The 25,099-nt window shown below is 33.2% G+C and overlaps 2 long non-coding RNA genes and 1 pseudogene across 2 annotated transcripts in view; 1 reads left to right on the forward strand and 2 right to left on the reverse strand.

Annotated features, from left to right (window-relative positions):
• LOC143083115 (uncharacterized) lies at positions 1–8,795 on the reverse strand. The gene is made up of 5 exons (XR_012980545.1): positions 8,651–8,795; positions 6,456–7,089; positions 4,258–4,891; positions 2,055–2,688; positions 1–485 (listed from the first exon to the last, which is right to left on the reverse strand). It is a non-coding gene; the product is annotated as an uncharacterized LOC143083115 (long non-coding RNA).
• LOC143081727 (uncharacterized) overlaps positions 1–25,099 on the reverse strand; it is a 328,217-nt gene that overhangs the window by 17,694 nt on the left and 285,424 nt on the right. The window lies entirely within an intron of this gene.
• On the forward strand, positions 11,821–13,475 carry LOC143081726 (uncharacterized; annotated as a pseudogene).

A 25,099-nucleotide genomic window follows, 5' to 3' on the forward strand; every position in this document is an offset into this window, starting at 1 on the left:
CCATATCGTAAACTTGGATATGTATGATAGCTCGTTTTGAAGCTGAGACACTTGGACACATGTGGTGCGATTTTCGGGGTGGCAAGTGTGATTCGTTTTCCCGTCAAGTGCCCAACCCCGAAAGATAGTGAAAAATGTCACTCTCCACAGGAAATAATCCCAAAATTCTGACCATAAAAATCATTAAAAAATATGTCCTTTGTAATTTTTTGATCAGGTTTATTTTTGTATACTTTTTTTCACATCACATCAGTTCTATAAAACACCAGTCCTAGTTCATTTATGTCAATTTTTAAAATCACAGCTCCCACATATGCATGGCGGACTAATTTTTTAATGAGAGTCAAAAATCTGTGTTCCTCATCTCAAGGTCCTTTAGGGGTCTTGTCCCATATGAGATCAGCTAATGTCAGATTCCACTTATTTTGCAGTTTGTATCCCTTCAGTACACATTTCTGAACAATTCTGTGAAGTTTTAGCCATATCTGAAATAAAATAAGGTCATTTTAATACTTTTAGGTAGCAATGTTTATAACTGTTTAATATCATTTTTAAGAAAGAAAAAAACACAATAAGCATATGTTATAAATTTTCATTTTAAACATTTGTTTTAACTTTTTTTGGTATAACTGCAATTCATAAGCCTCTTTTGCCTTACAGACTTTCTACAAATCATCTTTTTTTGTTGATAAATCATGAAAATATAGTGTTTTTCACTTAAAAACTATCAGATTTAAGAAATTTGTCCACCCTGAGAGTCTTGTTTTCTATTATATTTTTTTTTATTGAATAAAAAGCTCTTATATCTTTGCATTACTGTAAAGATTAGTCATAGACCTTTCCAAAACTAGTCTTGTTTTTAAAATCCATCAAGTAATAAGAATTTTAGAGGTTTTCTTTGTATGTGTCATGAAAGTGGAAAAAATGGGTTATTTTTTTGGTGAAGAGTACATTGTGACGTCATGGTTTTTGTGACGTCATTGCATTATGACATCATAATTTAGAGTTGTACACACAGCATCATACATGCAAATTTAAACACATGTATATATTGCATAAAAATTTGTGTTTCCTATACTGCACACATTAGTTGAAACTGAACATACAAGGAAATAAAATAAAATAAAATAAAATCATGTCCATATTTACTTCCATTCTGTTTTGCAACTATTTTAGTTCTGTAGGCTTTTTCTTTTACTTTTTGATATCCTAATTTTATAATTTTGTAGTTTTTGTTTGATTTGTTTGGTTTTTATATTGAGGATTTCTTTTCACTCGTGCTTACTTCAGTTGGTTCATGTGGTTTGATTGTCCCAATTTCCTGACACAGGTAAAAATACATTTGTAAACAACAAGAGTTACTCCCCCTTCTATGTAAAGTAAAATGTAAACACTCGTGAAACCAGCCGTAAATGTTTTACCTCAGGTTATTAAACATGCATGTTTGTTTCAGTGTCTTGGAGGGTAAGAGGGAGGGCTTTTATCCCATTTTCATTTTTTTGAGCAGTGTAAGAAACTTGTATTTGAGTAAATGATTCGTGCATAATGAAATGTGCAGTTGTCACCTCGGGGAGACTTAAATTTTAGAATTAAAAATATAACAAACCACAGTTTAAGATGCAGCATGCAGTTAGGATATGTTGTGCCATGCAGTTCATGAGTAGTGCATTTTTGTGAAGCTACACAGACCTTACGGTGGTTATTTAAATCATGGGGCTCAAAAATTATATGGTCAGCATTAACACACAAGGCATTATGACAGAGATGGGAGGCATCTAAATTTCTATCAATATCAATTGTTTTTAGCTGTAACATTTTTGACAAGCGTGCAACATTCATTTTTGTCCTTTTTCCATTTGGATAAGCCACATTTAGCATCCCTAACATATAATTTCTTTTCCTCTGAATGGCCCCTGTCCAGATTTTACACGACCCATTTTCTGCATCAATGCAATTTAACAACAGAATATTGGTATATTTTTGATAAAAATCAAAAGTTTGAGAAGCCATTTTGTATTGTTTTGATTAATTAGCACTAAAAGAGTGTAACTGACCTTGATTTCAGCAGCTTTCATCCTAATATTGTAGTCACTGAGCCATGAAACACTCCATCACCTTTGAAATTAAAGGTCACAAGATGGGTCAATATGCGCATTAGATTCTCCATAGGCCATAATGTTAACGTTTTCTTCTGTTGCTCAGGCCATATCGTAAACTTGGATATGTATGATAGCTCGTTTTGAAGCTGAGACACTTGGACACATGTGGTGCGATTTTCGGGGTGGCAAGTGTGATTCGTTTTCCCGTCAAGTGCCCAACCCCGAAAGATAGTGAAAAATGTCACTCTCCACAGGAAATAATCCCAAAATTCTGACCATAAAAATCATTAAAAAATATGTCCTTTGTAATTTTTTGATCAGGTTTATTTTTGTATACTTTTTTTCACATCACATCAGCTCTATAAAACACCAGTCCTAGTTCATTTATGTCAATTTTTAAAATCACAGCTCCCACATATGCATGGCGGACTAATTTTTTAATGAGAGTCAAAAATCTGTGTTCCTCATCTCAAGGTCCTTTAGGGGTCTTGTCCCATATGAGATCAGCTAATGTCAGATTCCACTTATTTTGCAGTTTGTATCCCTTCAGTACACATTTCTGAACAATTCTGTGAAGTTTTAGCCATATCTGAAATAAAATAAGGTCATTTTAATACTTTTAGGTAGCAATGTTTATAACTGTTTAATATCATTTTTAAGAAAGAAAAAAACACAATAAGCATATGTTATAAATTTTCATTTTAAACATTTGTTTTAACTTTTTTTGGTATAACTGCAATTCATAAGCCTCTTTTGCCTTACAGACTTTCTACAAATCATCTTTTTTTGTTGATAAATCATGAAAATATAGTGTTTTTCACTTAAAAACTATCAGATTTAAGAAATTTGTCCACCCTGAGAGTCTTGTTTTCTATTATATTTTTTTTTATTGAATAAAAAGCTCTTATATCTTTGCATTACTGTAAAGATTAGTCCTAGACCTTTCCAAAACTAGTCTTGTTTTTAAAATCCATCAAGTAATAAGAATTTTAGAGGTTTTCTTTGTATGTGTCATGAAAGTGGAAAAAATGGGTTATTTTTTTGGTGAAGAGTACATTGTGACGTCATGGTTTTTGTGACGTCATTGCATTATGACATCATAATTTAGAGTTGTACACACAGCATCATACATGCAAATTTAAACACATGTATATATTGCATAAAAATTTGTGTTTCCTATACTGCACACATTAGTTGAAACTGAACATACAAGGAAATAAAATAAAATAAAATAAAATCATGTCCATATTTACTTCCATTCTGTTTTGCAACTATTTTAGTTCTGTAGGCTTTTTCTTTTACTTTTTGATATCCTAATTTTATAATTTTGTAGTTTTTGTTTGATTTGTTTGGTTTTTATATTGAGGATTTCTTTTCACTCGTGCTTACTTCAGTTGGTTCATGTGGTTTGATTGTCCCAATTTCCTGACACAGGTAAAAATACATTTGTAAACAACAAGAGTTACTCCCCCTTCTATGTAAAGTAAAATGTAAACACTCGTGAAACCAGCCGTAAATGTTTTACCTCAGGTTATTAAACATGCATGTTTGTTTCAGTGTCTTGGAGGGTAAGAGGGAGGGCTTTTATCCCATTTTCATTTTTTTGAGCAGTGTAAGAAACTTGTATTTGAGTAAATGATTCGTGCATAATGAAATGTGCAGTTGTCACCTCGGGGAGACTTAAATTTTAGAATTAAAAATATAACAAACCACAGTTTAAGATGCAGCATGCAGTTAGGATATGTTGTGCCATGCAGTTCATGAGTAGTGCATTTTTGTGAAGCTACACAGACCTTACGGTGGTTATTTAAATCATGGGGCTCAAAAATTATATGGTCAGCATTAACACACAAGGCATTATGACAGAGATGGGAGGCATCTAAATTTCTATCAATATCAATTGTTTTTAGCTGTAACATTTTTGACAAGCGTGCAACATTCATTTTTGTCCTTTTTCCATTTGGATAAGCCACATTTAGCATCCCTAACATATAATTTCTTTTCCTCTGAATGGCCCCTGTCCAGATTTTACACGACCCATTTTCTGCATCAATGCAATTTAACAACAGAATATTGGTATATTTTTGATAAAAATCAAAAGTTTGAGAAGCCATTTTGTATTGTTTTGATTAATTAGCACTAAAAGAGTGTAACTGACCTTGATTTCAGCAGCTTTCATCCTAATATTGTAGTCACTGAGCCATGAAACACTCCATCACCTTTGAAATTAAAGGTCACAAGATGGGTCAATATGCGCATTAGATTCTCCATAGGCCATAATGTTAACGTTTTCTTCTGTTGCTCAGGCCATATCGTAAACTTGGATATGTATGATAGCTCGTTTTGAAGCTGAGACACTTGGACACATGTGGTGCGATTTTCGGGGTGGCAAGTGTGATTCGTTTTCCCGTCAAGTGCCCAACCCCGAAAGATAGTGAAAAATGTCACTCTCCACAGGAAATAATCCCAAAATTCTGACCATAAAAATCATTAAAAAATATGTCCTTTGTAATTTTTTGATCAGGTTTATTTTTGTATACTTTTTTTCACATCACATCAGCTCTATAAAACACCAGTCCTAGTTCATTTATGTCAATTTTTAAAATCACAGCTCCCACATATGCATGGCGGACTAATTTTTTAATGAGAGTCAAAAATCTGTGTTCCTCATCTCAAGGTCCTTTAGGGGTCTTGTCCCATATGAGATCAGCTAATGTCAGATTCCACTTATTTTGCAGTTTGTATCCCTTCAGTACACATTTCTGAACAATTCTGTGAAGTTTTAGCCATATCTGAAATAAAATAAGGTCATTTTAATACTTTTAGGTAGCAATGTTTATAACTGTTTAATATCATTTTTAAGAAAGAAAAAAACACAATAAGCATATGTTATAAATTTTCATTTTAAACATTTGTTTTAACTTTTTTTGGTATAACTGCAATTCATAAGCCTCTTTTGCCTTACAGACTTTCTACAAATCATCTTTTTTTGTTGATAAATCATGAAAATATAGTGTTTTTCACTTAAAAACTATCAGATTTAAGAAATTTGTCCACCCTGAGAGTCTTGTTTTCTATTATATTTTTTTTTATTGAATAAAAAGCTCTTATATCTTTGCATTACTGTAAAGATTAGTCCTAGACCTTTCCAAAACTAGTCTTGTTTTTAAAATCCATCAAGTAATAAGAATTTTAGAGGTTTTCTTTGTATGTGTCATGAAAGTGGAAAAAATGGGTTATTTTTTTGGTGAAGAGTACATTGTGACGTCATGGTTTTTGTGACGTCATTGCATTATGACATCATAATTTAGAGTTGTACACACAGCATCATACATGCAAATTTAAACACATGTATATATTGCATAAAAATTTGTGTTTCCTATACTGCACACATTAGTTGAAACTGAACATACAAGGAAATAAAATAAAATAAAATCATGTCCATATTTACTTCCATTCTGTTTTGCAACTATTTTAGTTCTGTAGGCTTTTTCTTTTACTTTTTGATATCCTAATTTTATAATTTTGTAGTTTTTGTTTGATTTGTTTGGTTTTTATATTGAGGATTTCTTTTCACTCGTGCTTACTTCAGTTGGTTCATGTGGTTTGATTGTCCCAATTTCCTGACACAGGTAAAAATACATTTGTAAACAACAAGAGTTACTCCCCCTTCTATGTAAAGTAAAATGTAAACACTCGTGAAACCAGCCGTAAATGTTTTACCTCAGGTTATTAAACATGCATGTTTGTTTCAGTGTCTTGGAGGGTAAGAGGGAGGGCTTTTATCCCATTTTCATTTTTTTGAGCAGTGTAAGAAACTTGTATTTGAGTAAATGATTCGTGCATAATGAAATGTGCAGTTGTCACCTCGGGGAGACTTAAATTTTAGAATTAAAAATATAACAAACCACAGTTTAAGATGCAGCATGCAGTTAGGATATGTTGTGCCATGCAGTTCATGAGTAGTGCATTTTTGTGAAGCTACACAGACCTTACGGTGGTTATTTAAATCATGGGGCTCAAAAATTATATGGTCAGCATTAACACACAAGGCATTATGACAGAGATGGGAGGCATCTAAATTTCTATCAATATCAATTGATTTTAGCTGTAACATTTTTGACAAGCGTGCAACATTCATTTTTGTCCTTTTTCCATTTGGATAAGCCACATTTAGCATCCCTAACATATAATTTCTTTTCCTCTGAATGGCCCCTGTCCAGATTTTACACGACCCATTTTCTGCATCAATGCAATTTAACAACAGAATATTGGTATATTTTTGATAAAAATCAAAAGTTTGAGAAGCCATTTTGTATTGTTTTGATTAATTAGCACTAAAAGAGTGTAACTGACCTTGATTTCAGCAGCTTTCATCCTAATATTGTAGTCACTGAGCCATGAAACACTCCATCACCTTTGAAATTAAAGGTCACAAGATGGGTCAATATGCGCATTAGATTCTCCATAGGCCATAATGTTAACGTTTTCTTCTGTTGCTCAGGCCATATCGTAAACTTGGATATGTATGATAGCTCGTTTTGAAGCTGAGACACTTGGACACATGTGGTGCGATTTTCGGGGTGGCAAGTGTGATTCGTTTTCCCGTCAAGTGCCCAACCCCGAAAGATAGTGAAAAATGTCACTCTCCACAGGAAATAATCCCAAAATTCTGACCATAAAAATCATTAAAAAATATGTCCTTTGTAATTTTTTGATCAGGTTTATTTTTGTATACTTTTTTTCACATCACATCAGCTCTATAAAACACCAGTCCTAGTTCATTTATGTCAATTTTTAAAATCACAGCTCCCACATATGCATGGCGGACTAATTTTTTAATGAGAGTCAAAAATCTGTGTTCCTCATCTCAAGGTCCTTTAGGGGTCTTGTCCCATATGAGATCAGCTAATGTCAGATTCCACTTATTTTGCAGTTTGTATCCCTTCAGTACACATTTCTGAACAATTCTGTGAAGTTTTAGCCATATCTGAAATAAAATAAGGTCATTTTAATACTTTTAGGTAGCAATGTTTATAACTGTTTAATATCATTTTTAAGAAAGAAAAAAACACAATAAGCATATGTTATAAATTTTCATTTTAAACATTTGTTTTAACTTTTTTTGGTATAACTGCAATTCATAAGCCTCTTTTGCCTTACAGACTTTCTACAAATCATCTTTTTTTGTTGATAAATCATGAAAATATAGTGTTTTTCACTTAAAAACTATCAGATTTAAGAAATTTGTCCACCCTGAGAGTCTTGTTTTCTATTATATTTTTTTTTATTGAATAAAAAGCTCTTATATCTTTGCATTACTGTAAAGATTAGTCATAGACCTTTCCAAAACTAGTCTTGTTTTTAAAATCCATCAAGTAATAAGAATTTTAGAGGTTTTCTTTGTATGTGTCATGAAAGTGGAAAAAATGGGTTATTTTTTTGGTGAAGAGTACATTGTGACGTCATGGTTTTTGTGACGTCATTGCATTATGACATCATAATTTAGAGTTGTACACACAGCATCATACATGCAAATTTAAACACATGTATATATTGCATAAAAATTTGTGTTTCCTATACTGCACACATTAGTTGAAACTGAACATACAAGGAAATAAAATAAAATAAAATAAAATCATGTCCATATTTACTTCCATTCTGTTTTGCAACTATTTTAGGCTTTTTCTTTTACTTTTTGATATCCTAATTTTATAATTTTGTAGTTTTTGTTTGATTTGTTTGGTTTTTATATTGAGGATTTCTTTTCACTCGTGCTTACTTCAGTTGGTTCATGTGGTTTGATTGTCCCAATTTCCTGACACAGGTAAAAATACATTTGTAAACAACAAGAGTTACTCCCCCTTCTATGTAAAGTAAAATGTAAACACTCGTGAAACCAGCCGTAAATGTTTTACCTCAGGTTATTAAACATGCATGTTTGTTTCAGTGTCTTGGGGGGTAAGAGGGAGGGCTTTTATCCCATTTTCATTTTTTTGAGCAGTGTAAGAAACTTGTATTTGAGTAAATGATTCGTGCATAATGAAATGTGCAGTTGTCACCTCGGGGAGACTTAAATTTTAGAATTAAAAATATAACAAACCACAGTTTAAGATGCAGCATGCAGTTAGGATATGTTGTGCCATGCAGTTCATGAGTAGTGCATTTTTGTGAAGCTACACAGACCTTACGGTGGTTATTTAAATCATGGGGCTCAAAAATTATATGGTCAGCATTAACACACAAGGCATTATGACAGAGATGGGAGGCATCTAAATTTCTATCAATATCAATTGTTTTTAGCTGTAACATTTTTGACAAGCGTGCAACATTCATTTTTGTCCTTTTTCCATTTGGATAAGCCACATTTAGCATCCCTAACATATAATTTCTTTTCCTCTGAATGGCCCCTGTCCAGATTTTACACGACCCATTTTCTGCATCAATGCAATTTAACAACAGAATATTGGTATATTTTTGATAAAAATCAAAAGTTTGAGAAGCCATTTTGTATTGTTTTGATTAATTAGCACTAAAAGAGTGTAACTGACCTTGATTTCAGCAGCTTTCATCCTAATATTGTAGTCACTGAGCCATGAAACACTCCATCACCTTTGAAATTAAAGGTCACAAGATGGGTCAATATGCGCATTAGATTCTCCATAGGCCATAATGTTAACGTTTTCTTCTGTTGCTCAGGCCACAGGGACTCGGTTAGCAGATTAAAATTTTGTTAATCAATGTTTTTTATATTTTTTTTAGTATTTCCTGTCTATTTGTATTACTTTATTAACGTATTTGACGATGTCATCGATATTTCTTTGTTTTCTAGCAATGTGCACTTTACTATCCATATCCGTATACTGAAAAAACCTAAAGGGATCTAAGTCGCCATCTTGGATTGCCTTACCTACTTGGAATAAAAAATATTTAAAAATATTAATAAATTACTGTATACCTTACAAATGCACTCGTTTTCTTCCTAAATAATTCTTCTATCACATGCATATTTTCATTTCCCGATCAACGGAACCCTTACGCAGCTTCGGTTGCATTCAGGTCGAAACATTCAAATTTCCCGGCGAAAGCAACGTTGCTGGCACTCTCGCCGTTTCGCAACGATTCAGACGAAAGGGGAGGTAACATCTTGTTATTCGGAACTTCTCGGATGAATACTCCCTACCTGACGATAACTACCCAAATTATCGAAATTAAATTTCCCGCAATAATTTCCCCGCTAACTACAAATCCGCCAAAAACAGAATCTTAACAGATAAAACAGAATTGTAGAACAAATGGAGGAGACAAGTTCGCTAGTTTCATGGTAATTATTTATTGTAATTTAATAGTCAAAATTAGTTATATAACAGTTAGTTAATTTAGTTAGAAGTCTCTTTCCTGATAAAAAATACTAGATTTTTTTTCTTGGGGGGGGGGGGGGGGTAGGCAAATCTTAAAAGTAATAATCTGGAAATACACAACTTGAAATAGTTATTTCAGTGTCTGTCCCATGGAGCCTGCAGTTTGATGGTTGTCAGTGGTTCATGTCTCTCATGTCTTTTTTTCTAACTTACTTATATTTTTTGTCTGGGTCCTAGCCGACTATATGATACTGTTTTTTTCGTTGTTAAGTGACGTACATTGCAAATACTTAGACCTCATGACTTCATATGAAAGAAAGATTGTTTTTCGCAAAAGGTGAAAAAAGTTTGACTAAAAAAAACCATACCCCCCCCCCCTTCAAATTCAAATGGTTGCTGCCTAAGTCCAATATACTGGTTTGTATTGCTGTGTATTGCAGGATTATGAGAAGTGAATCAATTGACTGAACTCATATGGAACATATTCATGCATAAAGTTAGATCATCGCAAGAAGTATAATAATGGTTTACATCATTTAGACAGCAAGCCAACAAAAAATATCCTTAAAACCTCATATGCGAGTTTAGTTTGATCTTCATTTCCTGATTGTCTCATTGGCTATTATACTGAAGATGAAAATAACTTTTTAAAAGAAGCCCAAAATGCAGCACACCTATAATTTGATGAATAAAGCAAATATTTGGCAGATGTAGTTCAGACAGACACCGGTACCCAGCAAACAAAAATTACTTTTGAAATTAAGAGTTTCAGTGCAAACACTAGACATTACACAGGTAGCTGTTGACTTTTGTCTTTTATAAATTCTATACACTGCTGTACAAGTCAGGGAAGTGCCCACATCACATTATAATCCTATTGCATACAGAAGCCTGCTATTTGGTGTGTCATTGGTTGCTGTCTGTCATATTTGATTTTCCTTTTTTTATCCGTCATAGATACATTTTTCATGTTTGAAGCTGACATAACAGCATGGTCTTTGACAAATTGTTCATTGTTGAAGGCTGTACAGTTGACTTATAGTTGCTTAAATAAAGTCATTAATTAATTATTGACACTTTCCTACTTGGCAGGCATACCACAACTCCTGTTTTGTTTGCTTATATTGTTAAAGGCAATATACTTTATAAACATAATGCAAGTTTTTATAAACAGCAATAACGTTGGATACCTATTGCAATATGGTGGATAGATTTCTTCTTAGCAATCATACCACATCTCCTTTTTCATTATATAAAGAGACTGTAAAGCTGCAAATTGACATTATACTTTATTAACATAATAAAAATTTAAACAAATAGCAATAAAACTGGATATCTGTTTCAATACACAAACTTAAATACAATTGTTCATGCCCAATCAATGAATATTTTGTATTTACTGAAGCTAGCTTTTATGGGATTTATATTACTTATGCATACATCCTTGCAACAACAAAAAATGTTGCTTGAAAATCTAGTACCATAATGTATGAATAAAAGAAGATGTTGGGTATGCATCAACGAGACAGTAACTCATGAACAAAAATAACAAAACAAGGCATATTTAAAGCAAAAACAAATGTTTAAGGCTACAAAAACAGCACTTTGTAATTCAAAGAATATATTTTTTTAGGTTGACAGAGAATATCTTTCAAGATGAGAACTCATCTATTGAACTGTATGAAATACAACAAAGAAATTTGGAATTTTCCACCCATGAAATTGGAAGAATCATAAGAAAAATTCCAATGTTTATGAATTGTGTGGCTAAAACAAAGCGATGTAAAAATAATTATAAAAAATTCACCAAAGTTTATTATGGACTTGCCTGGAAGATTCCAGTTTCAAACGAAGATGAATTTAAATTTCAACACATTTCAAATATGATTCAAGAAAATACCATTTTAATAAGTAAAACTGACCATGCAATAACATTAGGACACTTTAATGGTTGTTTAGTCAATGGCAACAGAATTTTAACAGAAATTACTTTTCATTCCTCTGGAATATGGAATGTAACAATTTCAGGTAAAAAGGTTTTTCTTGATGATTTAAAAATATCTGACACATTTGAATTGTCTAAAGAAAGTGTAAAGTGCATAATTGACTTAGCAAAAAACTTTATAATCTGTTCTGGGGTTGATGAATCTGAAATCAACAACATCATTGATTTACCAGAAAATGCGCTGAGAGAAAATCGTGCAGATACCAGTCATGATTCGATATTTAAATACAGATATAAAAACTGCAAAGGTGTTGTTCCGTTTCAATCAAAATTAAATGTATGTGCGGTATGCAGGAAATTTAAGAACAAAAATAATGACAAAGATTTTCAAAATGACAACAAGACTTTACAGAAACCATGTGATGATTTACCAGTAAATAACAATAATTTGTTACAATTAAAACAATTTTTAGGTGGTTTTCCAGAAAAAGCACAATCTTTTTTATTATCACAAACTCAGTTTGTTAATTTAAATCCTCATGCTAGGCGCTGGGATAAAGATATCATCAGAATGTGTTTATCAATTTACTGTCGTTCTCCTCGTGCATATGAAGATCTTGCAAAAAGTGGATTTATGGTTCTTCCGTCCAAGTGTTTACTCCAAACGTATAAAAACAGAGTGCAGCATGAACCTGGAATACAAAAAGACATTTTACATTGGATGAAAAATGAGGCTTTAGCCCAAAATATTGGATTAGGTGGCTATGAAGGCGGGATTATGTTGGATGAGATGTCCATTCAGGAGGACTTAGAACTTCGCAAAAAAGGCAACTCATTTGAAATTATTGGCTTTAATGAGGGACTTGATGAAACAAACTATATATAAAACTCTTTGCAGCGGTAAGGAAAGTCTTCAACTAGCTTCCCATGTGTTGCAACTTTTGTTTTTAGGACATACAGGTTTCAGGTTCCCTTTTGCACATTATCCGACGACACAAGTCACTCCATCTGAAATGCTGTTAATATTTTGGCAATCAGTAAAAATGCTAGGATTGTTTGGTTTCACAGTAACATATGTTAGTCTTGATGGTGCTCAATACAACAGAGACTTCATGAAGATATTAATTGATGGTAAGACATCAGAAACAATGTTTTCAATGAGTATTAAGAACATATATGACAGTTCAAAACCAAATATACATGTTATAATGGACTATTCCCATGTTATGAAAAAAATTCGGAACAACATATCTAAAAGCGGTCTTCTCAATACTCACAAAAAAGTATTAAAATTTGAATCAAATCATATTTTTTGGGAGCACTGGTACAAGGCATACCAATGGGACATAGCTGTGAACCCATTCAAAATTTATCAGCAGTTAACTATGGAACACTTTTTTCTCACATCTCAATCAAAGATGCGGAATAAACTAGCTGAGGATGTTTTAAATGAAAATATGCTTCATTTAATGCAATGCTACCAAATGTCACTGAAAGAAAAAGGAGACGAGCTAAACAGTAGCATTGAATTTCTAAAAAAAACTTCTGTACTTACAAAAAATTTTAGGGATCAACGTCCCATATGTCAGTATTCTGATAAAAGACTTGATGAGAACAGAGAGGTCCTGAATTGGTTCAGAGCTTGGGAGGCTAGTATTAAGCAAAGTACTGAAATCAAAGATAAAGAGAAGTGCCTATTATCATTTCAAACCAGGGAGGATCTTACCTCACTTCTGGTGGGTTTTGATGAAATGTGTAAAGATAGATTTCAACGCATATCCTCATCAATTATTCCAAATCGAATTAACAGTGATGTTTTAGAAAACATATTTTCTCAACAAAGGGGTCTACACAATGGAGCAAATACCAATCCTACTTACCTAACATACAGTAGAACCATGAACACTATTATACTTGGTGAAGGTTCAATATCAAGAAAATCAAATACAGGTGGACTGTCAAACTGTACCACAACAAACATCTATACAACTGGAACTTCCAAGGAGACATGTAGCGAGCCCTGCAAGAAAATCAGGAAACAATAAACTTCTAAAAATGTATGCAATAGAATATAATGACAAAATTTGAATTTGTTGAAATGTTTTATTTTATTTTAAATTGTTATTTATTTTCCTGAGTTCAGATAAATGAAACAGGTCAGATTATTAATGATAATTTGTTTTGGTGAAAAGCAAAATTTCTCTGAATTACAAAATTAACTTAAAAATATATAAAAGAAGATGTGGTATGATTGCCAATGAGACAACTATCCACAAAAGATCAAAATGACACAAACATTAACAACTATAGGTCACCGTACGGCCTTCAACAATGAGCAAAGCCCATACCGCATAGTCAGCGATAAAAGGCCCCGAAAGAAGGCAATCTGTGTACCTATATTCTGGAAAAATACATACCATAATCAAAAAAGATTGACATTTTGACCTCTAGATGACATGTTCTTTTGTGTTGTTGGATTGCTATCTCATTGAAATACCCCATACAGTTTCTGTAAATTTGTTAACAATTTTTGTAGACATTGGACAATCTGGAATTGGGCATTGTATAGATATTTTTTCAAAAATATGTACATGATATATATTTTGTTCAGAATTTTTAGGGTCTTTGTTGTTGGATTACTGTCATTGATGTATACCCCACACCATGCACCTGTAATACATGTAGATATCAGTTTTTAAGTGAGCTCAATTTAAAATTTTTAATCAATTTGAATGGAATTGGCCAACCAATTACTAGAAATAGGTGAATGAAAGGTGAAGTATACTTACATTCAAGACATTTGTCTAACTAAACACACATTGGACAAGTATATACAGCATCAGGATTGGAACACGTCAGCCAACTGGTTTCATCTTCTAATCCGACACAGTCTCTATGATACCAAATAGAGCATATATCACAGCAAATCCAGTCCTCCTCAGATTTTTCAGGTTTTCCACAAATACCACAATTCTCATCTGAGGAATCTGGAAGTGGTGTTGTTTGTTTCAACTTTCTTCCTATACCCCTTTTCCCCTGTCTACCTTTGGCTTTACTTGTTTGCTTTCTTGTAGTTTTCTTATTACCTTTCCTCTTTGATGAACTTGCTTGGGTGGTGCAATCAGTTGTGACAAAAACACTTGCACTGTCAGGTTCAGTAACAACACTCTGAGAAGGTAAATGAGTTGTAGTTTCAGTTGTGTTATCTTGGTGTACATGTATTTGTGCATCTTCTTGAGATTGTGTCATACTTTTATCAGACACTGCAACTGTTGCACTGGGTGCACTTATTTCTGTTTCTGGCATTTCAACAATTGTATCAGGATGATGTATCTCTTTGTCTGTACATGTACTAGAATCTTTGAAAATGCAATAATTTGGCATAGCACTATTCTCATTCAACTTTTCAGCCAATACTTGTCCCAATTCTGGTTTTTTCTTACTCATTGATAAATTCACTCCATATGCTTTCAAGATTTTAATCAAATCTTTCTTTGTGAATTCTAAATAGAATTTTTCATTCTGTAATGACATAGATTTTAGTCCAAGTTGTGAGACAATTTTATTTTCAGATGTGTCAGTCATAAGAAAATTCATTTCAATTGTTTTAACTCCTTTTTTCTTTTCAGTTTTTTCCATAACCTTTTTACGCAATGCTTTACTTTTCTCTCTTCTTATGGCTGTCAAATAATCCTTCCTAAACTGGGCTATAGAAACATTTAGAAAAAGGTTCACAATAAATTTAAATATAATTTCCAAATGCACACAGGTGTTTACTAATTTTTCTCCCATTTCTAATAAAATACTCATATCATCTTGCTCTTCCTCCTCAGTTTCTACTGCTGTCCTTACATAACAATATTTTAAGCAAAATTCCTCAAGTAGTGCATTGTCAGATAAAATTTCATTTTGAGCAAATTTGAACAGTTCTTTTCTGTGATGTTGAAGGTTTTTGTAACAAAGAAGAGTTCTAACTTTTAATTCAAGACTCTCAAAGAATTCAAAATTTTGTCATGAATGTTTGTCAGACCTTCTGATAGATTTTGCTTTCTTTTGGTCTCCTCTAAAGTCTCCTCATATATTGATTCATTTGTAATTTCTGATGCAGACACAATCATTTCATCTAAAATGTTAACCCTGAATTTCAATTGTCTAACCTCTGGTACTAACCCAGGAACAAATAAATTATTTTGTATAGTTTTTGTAAGTTTATATCGACACTTTGCAATGACATATCCACCAATATATCGGATTTTCCCTCTCCCTCCTGCAGATATTTCCATATTTATAGGACAATTAATTTGAACTGATTGACCCGTGCTCTGGAGAGAATCTGAGGCATCTCTTAACACCCGTTTTTGAATTAAAAACATAACTGCTACCAAAATTTGCTTCCCAAACTTGTTTTCATGAATCAATGGTTTAACTTAACTTTCAAATTCTGATGATTTTAGGTACATATTGAACTTAGTATAAAATTCAGTAAACATTTTTTGCTTAAAAGTCATCTGTTCTTTTGAACAAGTGTTGAACATCTCTAGTACCTTATCATTTTGCACCTTCAACCATTTCATTAGAAAAGATTCCTTTTCCAAAAGTTTATTCTTTGAAGTTTCTGCATTGTTTTCTTCAGGAGTGTCTATGAAATCTTGACAAGCTTCATTAAAAACTGTGTTGAGGTCCAAAATTTGCTCACTACTTGTACATGTATAAGTATGGTCCAACTCATTTAAAAAATTGAGAAAAAACTCACTTTTTTCAATGTCTGAATCAGATTCTGTAAAATTCTCTACATTCATATGTACTTCTGTAATATTATCTTCTTTGAACGCAATTTTACAACATACATTTTCAAAATTGATCATGTAGGGAACCTCACATAAACGATAAAACTGGTATACTGCCTCAGGATGTCTTTTTATACTGGATGATTTATAGTTGGTCACTTTTAGTCCACTGATTAATTTAGCTCGGCCTACTGCCACACCAACTTGTCCTGGTTGGTTTGAATTTTTGCAATCAATTTCCAAATAAGGAATTGTCATGCCCTGAGATTTATGGATTGTTATTGCAAACGCCAGTTTAATTGGAAACTGAATTCTTTTGGCAATGCATTTTTTGTCAACTGGATCATATTTTGTGAAAGTATACTTGGTAATAGCAACACTCTCATTTTTTCCATCGAGTACAAATTGTACTTGTATTTCATGTTCATGTATTTTTTGCACTCTCCCTATAAGTCCGTTGACCAATTTGTCACTTAAATTTACTAACAACATAACAGGTGCTGATATTTTCAACCCTAAATGTTTGGGTGCCAGCATTTTTTTTAAATAAAAATGATCCCCTTCATCTTTAGATGGGAAGCAATGCAGGGGGTATTCATTCAATGTCTCTAATTTATCACAATTGAAGAAGTCAACATCAAGGTTTCTAGAAAATAATTTTACAACCGGTTCACCGTCTGGAATTTCTATGTCTCTATTTAAAGATTTTATAAATAGATTGGTTTCTTCGGATGGTTCGCCTTTTTCTAATTCTGACACAGCATTTGATAGAGATGTCTCATTTTGTCTATAAAGTTTACTGAGATTAATTCTGTGAGGAAATAAATTTATAAAAAAATTGCTTTCAAAGCAATAATGGCCATAATCTCCATACAGTTCATCACGTATTGGTGGCAGCTGAAAAAAATCACCACTAAGGACAACTTGGATTCCTCCAAAATATAATGCTGGATTTTTGATTTTTCGACAAATAAATTCTACTTGTTCAAATATTTTTTTTGACACCATTGAAACTTCATCAATAATTAATACATCTGTTTTAGTAATTCTGCATTTTGTAATTAGAAATCTTTCATCAAAACTGATTAAATTTAACAAGTCATTGTTATTATGTCGACCATCTTCTAGTCCACAAAACCTGTGTAATGTTGTAGCACCTATGGATGAGGGATACTGTCTGCAGGCTATTCCTGTGTAGCATGTCAATTGGACGCATTTTCCTAATAATTTCAATTGCTCAAAACATGATTTAATTGTGTGTGTTTTTCCTGTTCCCCCTTGACCTGTCAAAACAAGGTTATGTCCATTGCAAATAAGTTTTTTAGCCAAATCCTGTCCTGAATCCATGTTGTTGTTTACATTGCGGGAAAATTGCATTCGATAATTTGGGTAGTTATCGTCAGGTAGGGAGTATTCATCCGAGAAGTTCCGAATAACAAGATGTTACCTCCCCTTTCGTCTGAATCGTTGCGAAACGGCGAGAGTGCCAGCAACGTTGCTTTCGCCGGGAAATTTGAATGTTTCGACCTGAATGCAACCGAAGCTGCGTAAGGGTTCCGTTGATCGGGAAATGAAAATATGCATGTGATAGAAGAATTATTTAGGAAGAAAACGAGTGCATTTGTAAGGTATACAGTAATTTATTAATATTTTTAAATATTTTTTATTCCAAGTAGGTAAGGCAATCCAAGATGGCGACTTAGATCCCTTTAGGTTTTTTCAGTATACGGATATGGATAGTAAAGTGCACATTGCTAGAAAACAAAGAAATATCGATGACATCGTCAAATACGTTAATAAAGTAATACAAATAGACAGGAAATACTAAAAAAAATATAAAAAACATTGATTAACAAAATTTTAATCTGCTAACCGAGTCCCTGTGGCTCAGGCCATATCGTAAACTTGGATATGTATGATAGCTCGTTTTGAAGCTGAGACACTTGGACACATGTGGTGCGATTTTCGGGGTGGCAGGTGTGATTCGTTTTCCCGTCAAGTGCCCAACCCCGAAAGATAGTGAAAAATGTCACTCTCCACAGGAAATAATCCCAAAATTCTGACCATAAAAATCATTAAAAAATATGTCCTTTGTAATTTTTTGATCAGGTTTATTTTTGTATACTTTTTTTCACATCACATCAGCTCTATAAAACACCAGTCCTAGTTCATTTATGTCAATTTTTAAAATCACAGCTCCCACATATGCATGGCGGACTAATTTTTTAATGAGAGTCAAAAATCTGTGTTCCTCATCTCAAGGTCCTTTAGGGGTCTTGTCCCATATGAGATCAGCTAATGTCAGATTCCACTTATTTTGCAGTTTGTATCCCTTCAGTACACATTTCTGAACAATTCTGTGAAGTTTTAGCCATATCTGAAATAAAATAAGGTCATTTTAATACTTTTAGGTAGCAATGTTTATAACTGTTTAATATCATTTTTAAGAAAGAAAAAAACACAATAAGCATATGTTATAAATTTTCATTTTAAACATTTGTTTTAACTTTTTTTGGTATAACTGCAATTCATAAGCCTCTTTTGCCTTACAGACTTTCTACAAATCATCTTTTTTTGTTGATATATCATGAAAATATAGTGTTTTTCACTTAAAAACTATCAGATTTAAGAAATTTGTCCACCCTGAGAGTCTTGTTTTCTATTATATTTTTTTTTATTGAATAAAAAGCTCTTATATCTTTGCATTACTGTAAAGATTAGTCATAGACCTTTCCAAAACTAGTCTTGTTTTTAAAATCCATCAAGTAATAAGAATTTTAGAGGTTTTCTTTGTATGTGTCATGAAAGTGGAAAAAATGGGTTATTTTTTTGGTGAAGAGTACATTGTGACGTCATGGTTTTTGTGACGTCATTGCATTATGACATCATAATTTAGAGTTGTACACACAGCATCATACATGCAAATTTAAACACATGTATATATTGCATAAAAATTTGTGTTTCCTATACTGCACACATTAGTTGAAACTGAACATACAAGGAAATAAAATAAAATAAAATAAAATCATGTCCATATTTACTTCCATTCTGTTTTGCAACTATTTTAGTTCTGTAGGCTTTTTCTTTTACTTTTTGATATCCTAATTTTATGATTTTGTAGTTTTTGTTTGATTTGTTTGGTTTTTATATTGAGGATTTCTTTTCACTCGTGCTTACTTCAGTTGGTTCATGTGGTTTGATTGTCCCAATTTCCTGACACAGGTAAAAATACATTTGTAAACAACAAGAGTTACTCCCCCTTCTATGTAAAGTAAAATGTAAACACTCGTGAAACCAGCCGTAAATGTTTTACCTCAGGTTATTAAACATGCATGTTTGTTTCAGTGTCTTGGAGGGTAAGAGGGAGGGCTTTTATCCCATTTTCATTTTTTTGAGCAGTGTAAGAAACTTGTATTTGAGTAAATGATTCGTGCATAATGAAATGTGCAGTTGTCACCTCGGGGAGACTTAAATTTTAGAATTAAAAATATAACAAACCACAGTTTAAGATGCAGCATGCAGTTAGGATATGTTGTGCCATGCAGTTCATGAGTAGTGCATTTTTGTGAAGCTACACAGACCTTACGGTGGTTATTTAAATCATGGGGCTCAAAAATTATATGGTCAGCATTAACACACAAGGCATTATGACAGAGATGGGAGGCATCTAAATTTCTATCAATATCAATTGTTTTTAGCTGTAACATTTTTGACAAGCGTGCAACATTCATTTTTGTCCTTTTTCCATTTGGATAAGCCACATTTAGCATCCCTAACATATAATTTCTTTTCCTCTGAATGGCCCCTGTCCAGATTTTACACGACCCATTTTCTGCATCAATGCAATTTAACAACAGAATATTGGTATATTTTTGATAAAAATCAAAAGTTTGAGAAGCCATTTTGTATTGTTTTGATTAATTAGCACTAAAAGAGTGTAACTGACCTTGATTTCAGCAGCTTTCATCCTAATATTGTAGTCACTGAGCCATGACACACTCCATCACCTTTGAAATTAAAAGTCACAAGATGGGTCAATATGCGCATTAGATTCTCCATAGGCCATAATGTTAACGTTTTCTTCTGTTGCTCAGGCCATATCGTAAACTTGGATATGTATGATAGCTCGTTTTGAAGCTGAGACACTTGGACACATGTGGTGCGATTTTCGGGGTGGCAGGTGTGATTCGTTTTCCCGTCAAGTGCCCAACCCCGAAAGATAGTGAAAAATGTCACTCTCCACAGGAAATAATCCCAAAATTCTGACCATAAAAATCATTAAAAAATATGTCCTTTGTAATTTTTTGATCAGGTTTATTTTTGTATACTTTTTTTCACATCACATCAGCTCTATAAAACACCAGTCCTAGTTCATTTATGTCAATTTTTAAAATCACAGCTCCCACATATGCATGGCGGACTAATTTTTTAATGAGAGTCAAAAATCTGTGTTCCTCATCTCAAGGTCCTTTAGGGGTCTTGTCCCATATCGGACCAAGGGCTTTAGCCCAAGGTATAGATATGGGTCAAGGGCTGATAATAGGGTCGATATGGAAAATGCCATATTCTTCTTCTTCTTCTTCTTCTTTATTCTTTCTTCCACTATATAGATCTGGAGTACCAATACTTGTGTAGTGTAGCATGGGTAAGCAACTGAGTAATGTAAGCAACTGTGTGCATGTACAGGAATAATTTACAGTGAATAATAATCTATTTATCACATATTTAGCAATTGAAAAAAAATGAGCTAAAAAGTAAACATTGAATAAAGAGTGTTTAGTTGTTTAATTTTTTTGTTTTTGTACATTCGTTCTTCATTCTTTATTGAAAGCTGAAAGGGAATGACAATGCCAAAAAGCAAGAGAGGAAGATTGAAATTGGGTGGTTTGATTACGATTACAGAAGTAGTGAATATCGTCAAGTCAGGACACTAAATAATGGAGGCGTAAGATACATCAATGCACCGAAGACCTGGATGCAAGATGATATCCTGCAACATGGGAAGAAGGTCTTTTTCCTGAATGGCAAATCGAAAAGAGGAAACGTAACAGATTTTCAATTTGAAGTCAGAAATTTTATGGGAGGCAGAATGGACAATGATTGCACAATTGGAGACCTATATACTTTGACAGGATCAAAACTTCTACGATTTTACATATACAGCAAGAAGTTACCAACAACTGCTGTGGGCTGTTCTGAAATGGAATCTCCATCCGATGATAGTTTACCTGATCACAAATTACTACAAGTAAATAAACAAGTCGCTAACTTATCTTCTGATCCATCAAATGAATCACCTTCAAAGACTTCATCATTAACTCCACAAACAGTCCAGCTAAGAGTTCAAGAGTTTATGAAGACAAGAACCCAACAGTTGCAAAAGTGTTGAAACTTCTAAAGTTTCCTGATGTTCTTGAACTCAAAGAACAGATTGTGGCTGGTTATCTTTAAAAGTTTATAAAAAGTTTAGACGAGAAAGGACTTCAAAACTTTATGCGTTTTTGTACTGGATCAAACCTCATGTGTTACCAATTAAATGTAGCATTTAGTATGCTTTCAGGTTTTGAGAGGAGACCCACAGCTCAGACTTGTGGGAATATGCTACAACTGCCATCTTGTTATGAGTCTGTTGCTGACCTCAGAGAAGACTTTATGAACATATTCAAAACAAACATGTGGGTGATGGATTATGTTTAGTCACTTCTTTGATTGAAGTTTGGACATTCCTTTCTTTTGCCTTTATCACTTACATTCAATAAGTTGGTATTGTATGATTTCATGTAATGATTCAAAGAAGAATCGACAAAATGTAAATTTGTCAGGGACTAAATGCACATTGTTTTAAGATTGTATTGTATGATTTCATGTAATGATTCAAAGAAGAATCAACAAAATGTAAATTTGTCAGGGACTAAATGCACATTGTTTAACCATGCTTACATCAATGCTAGATCACTGCAGCATCCTTTGAGTGACTGGCCTGACTGAATCTAGATATGTTTAACTGAAGATTATAACTGTAGAGTGTATACTTGTCTCAACAAAATAAACATGCATGGTTCAAATGGCATTAAAATATGTCATTTGAAGTTAATCCCACCTCTTGCATTTTTAGGTCACCAGTCTGAAAGTATTATCGATATGGGTCAACTATCCATCATAAACATATTAAAATCTTTGACCCTGTAAAAATCAAAAGGGTCCTGATCTTAACTAGGTAAACATAATCTAAAGGGTTTACTAACAATGTTCAAATGGCTTGAAATAGATCATGAGGTTAGACTCAGTATTTGTAAAGCAGTAAAGCTATCAAAATATTGGTCAGCATATTAATTACATTGCTCCAATGTCTCGTCTTGGGAGATATGTCCCTTTTTTGCCTTTTTTTTAAATAAGCTGTAGGAGTACTTTCTGAAAGTATCAGAGTAGTTTCCAGCAACTGGGGTAATTTTAGGCATGTAACCAATAAATAACCTTTCCACCATTATTTTAACTCGTTGACACTTTTATTCAGTGTGAATTACACTTTTTTTCTGAGTCAGAGGTATTCCTGTCGAAATTTTGTTTTCATTTTTTTCAAATTTAGACCAATTTAAATAAGATCATAAAGTTTTTAGCTTTTTTTCTTTATTAACACTTTAATATCATATGCACTGAATGTAACTTTTTAATGTAAATATTATTAAGTAAACATGATTAAGTTTGCTTTTCAGTTCAATATATAAAATGTACTGAGTATGATGCATTACTGAGAATGGCCTGAGCCTGTATTCATAAAAATACTGAAGTTAAGATTTCCATTTAGAGTACCAGTAGACGTCCATTGCTTTTGAAGAAAAAACCGTTCTTTACGAACAAATATAACCTTAAGATGTGTTATGCATACGGGCCCCCATTTTTCAGCTTCATATTATTTTGTCAGTTTTGTTGACCAAATAAAGATATTGAAGGAGATTTCATGATATTTATTTTTTAGCTTAGTATACCTAGCCGAAGACTATTTGTGCTTTTGCTTTCCATCGTATGTCGCCCGCTGTTAACATTCCGAAAATTTTCTCTCAAAAACCACTGAAGGGATTTACTTTGAACTTGGCACAGTCTATCTTTCATGTCCTTATGCTACATTTTAAGCTCACCTGACCATCAAGTTGCATCCGTCGTCCGTCGTAATCTTTTCACATTTTCATCTTCTTCTTTGAAACCACTGGACGGATTTAAACGAAACTTTATAGGAATGTTCAGTTGAAGGTTCTTTACGAACTTACTTATTTTTGTTCTGGTCCAATGAAAAACAGGGTCGCTATAGCAAATCTTAGATTCTCATTGGCCGATTTTCTAAAATCTTCTCCTCTGAAACTGTTAGGCTAAATGTTTTGAAACTTCACAGTAATGACGAACGACAGATTTATTTGCTAATTTAGTTGCGTGGGAATATTTGAAAGCTTCCGTCCTTCCACCGAAACATTTCTTGTGGACACTCTAGAATCAGCATGCTTCGTTTGATGATAGTCCAAAACAATATCACGGATGCTTTTGAATTTCAAAGTCAGAGGTCAAGGTCGCAGTAATACTTGTAATTGTTTATGTTGTCCATATCATCCCTTTGTGGACACTTTAGAATCAACATCTTTCAATGAGTTTTGACGAGTTTTGATGATAGTCCTTTGTATCTACTCGGAAGCTATCGATTTTCAAGGTAAAAGGTCAAGGTCTCAGCGTGGGAATGGTGGTGTGTGTGCGGTGAAACTTTAGTCTGAATCATGCTTTACAGCGTTAAGAGTCGTTACTTTCAGGTTTTTTGTCTCGCCAGCGACTTCTGTCGCAGAAAGCGAGACTTAGGAATAGTGATCCGGTGGCGTTAGCGCTTGATTTAAAAGCTTTATTTTCCAGAAGGTAGATGACCTGGATAATTCATACTTTATATATAGATGCCTTATGTTACGAACTTTTCGTCTGTCATGACGATTTTCCTTGTCGTCATTTCCATGGTTCAGTAACTACTTGAGAAAAAAAATCTTTTTCTTTTGCAATGATAATTTCTCGCTTAATATAAGTAATAGGATACCCGTATATTTGATATGTACTACCTTGCAAGGTCCTCATGTCTGTCAGTCAGTTTTCACTTGGCCTCGACATCATTGCATGGATCAGTTAACAAGGTTAATGTTTGTTTATGTGTTACATATTTGTTTTTCGTTCATTTTTTTTTCATAAATAAGGCCGTTAGTTTTCTCGTTTGAATTGTTTTACAGTGTCTTATCGGGGCCTCTTATAGCTGACTATGCGGTATGGGCTTTGCTCATTGTTGAAGGCCGTACGATGACCTATAGTTGTTAATGTCTGTGTCATTTTGGTCTTTTGTGGATAGTTGTCTCATTGGCAATCATACCACATCTTCTTTTTTATAAGTCCATATCTATAAAGCAATAGGTCTTCTATAATTGGTTGTGCAATGATTGTAAGTTGTTCATGTCCAACTGGCAGGTGACATCTGACCGTGACCTCATTTTCATGATTCAGTGGTCAAAGTATATTTTTTTTGGTGTTTTGGTCTATTTTGCAGATACTATAAGTATCCAGTCAGTTATATTTGGTGTATGGAATGTTTGTAAGGTGTACATGTCTGTCTGTCAATAATAATCTGACCTTGACCTCTTTTTCATGGTTGACTGGCCAAATTAAAAATTTGTGATATGGTCTATTTCTCAGAAGTCAATTATATTTCGTGTATGGATTCCATTCTGGCAATAATCATTTGACCTTGACCTCAAGGTCATGGTTCATAGGCCAATGTTACATTTATCTGATTTGGCCTTCTTTCAGATACTAAAGGGATAGTATAACTATATTTGGTGTAGGGAATAATTGTAAGGTGTGTATGTCTGTTAAGTAGGTGTAAGTTGATCT

The sequence above is a fragment of the Mytilus galloprovincialis genome, chromosome 7 (assembly GCF_965363235.1).
Source record: "Mytilus galloprovincialis chromosome 7, xbMytGall1.hap1.1, whole genome shotgun sequence".
NCBI lineage: Eukaryota > Metazoa > Mollusca > Bivalvia > Mytilida > Mytilidae > Mytilus > Mytilus galloprovincialis.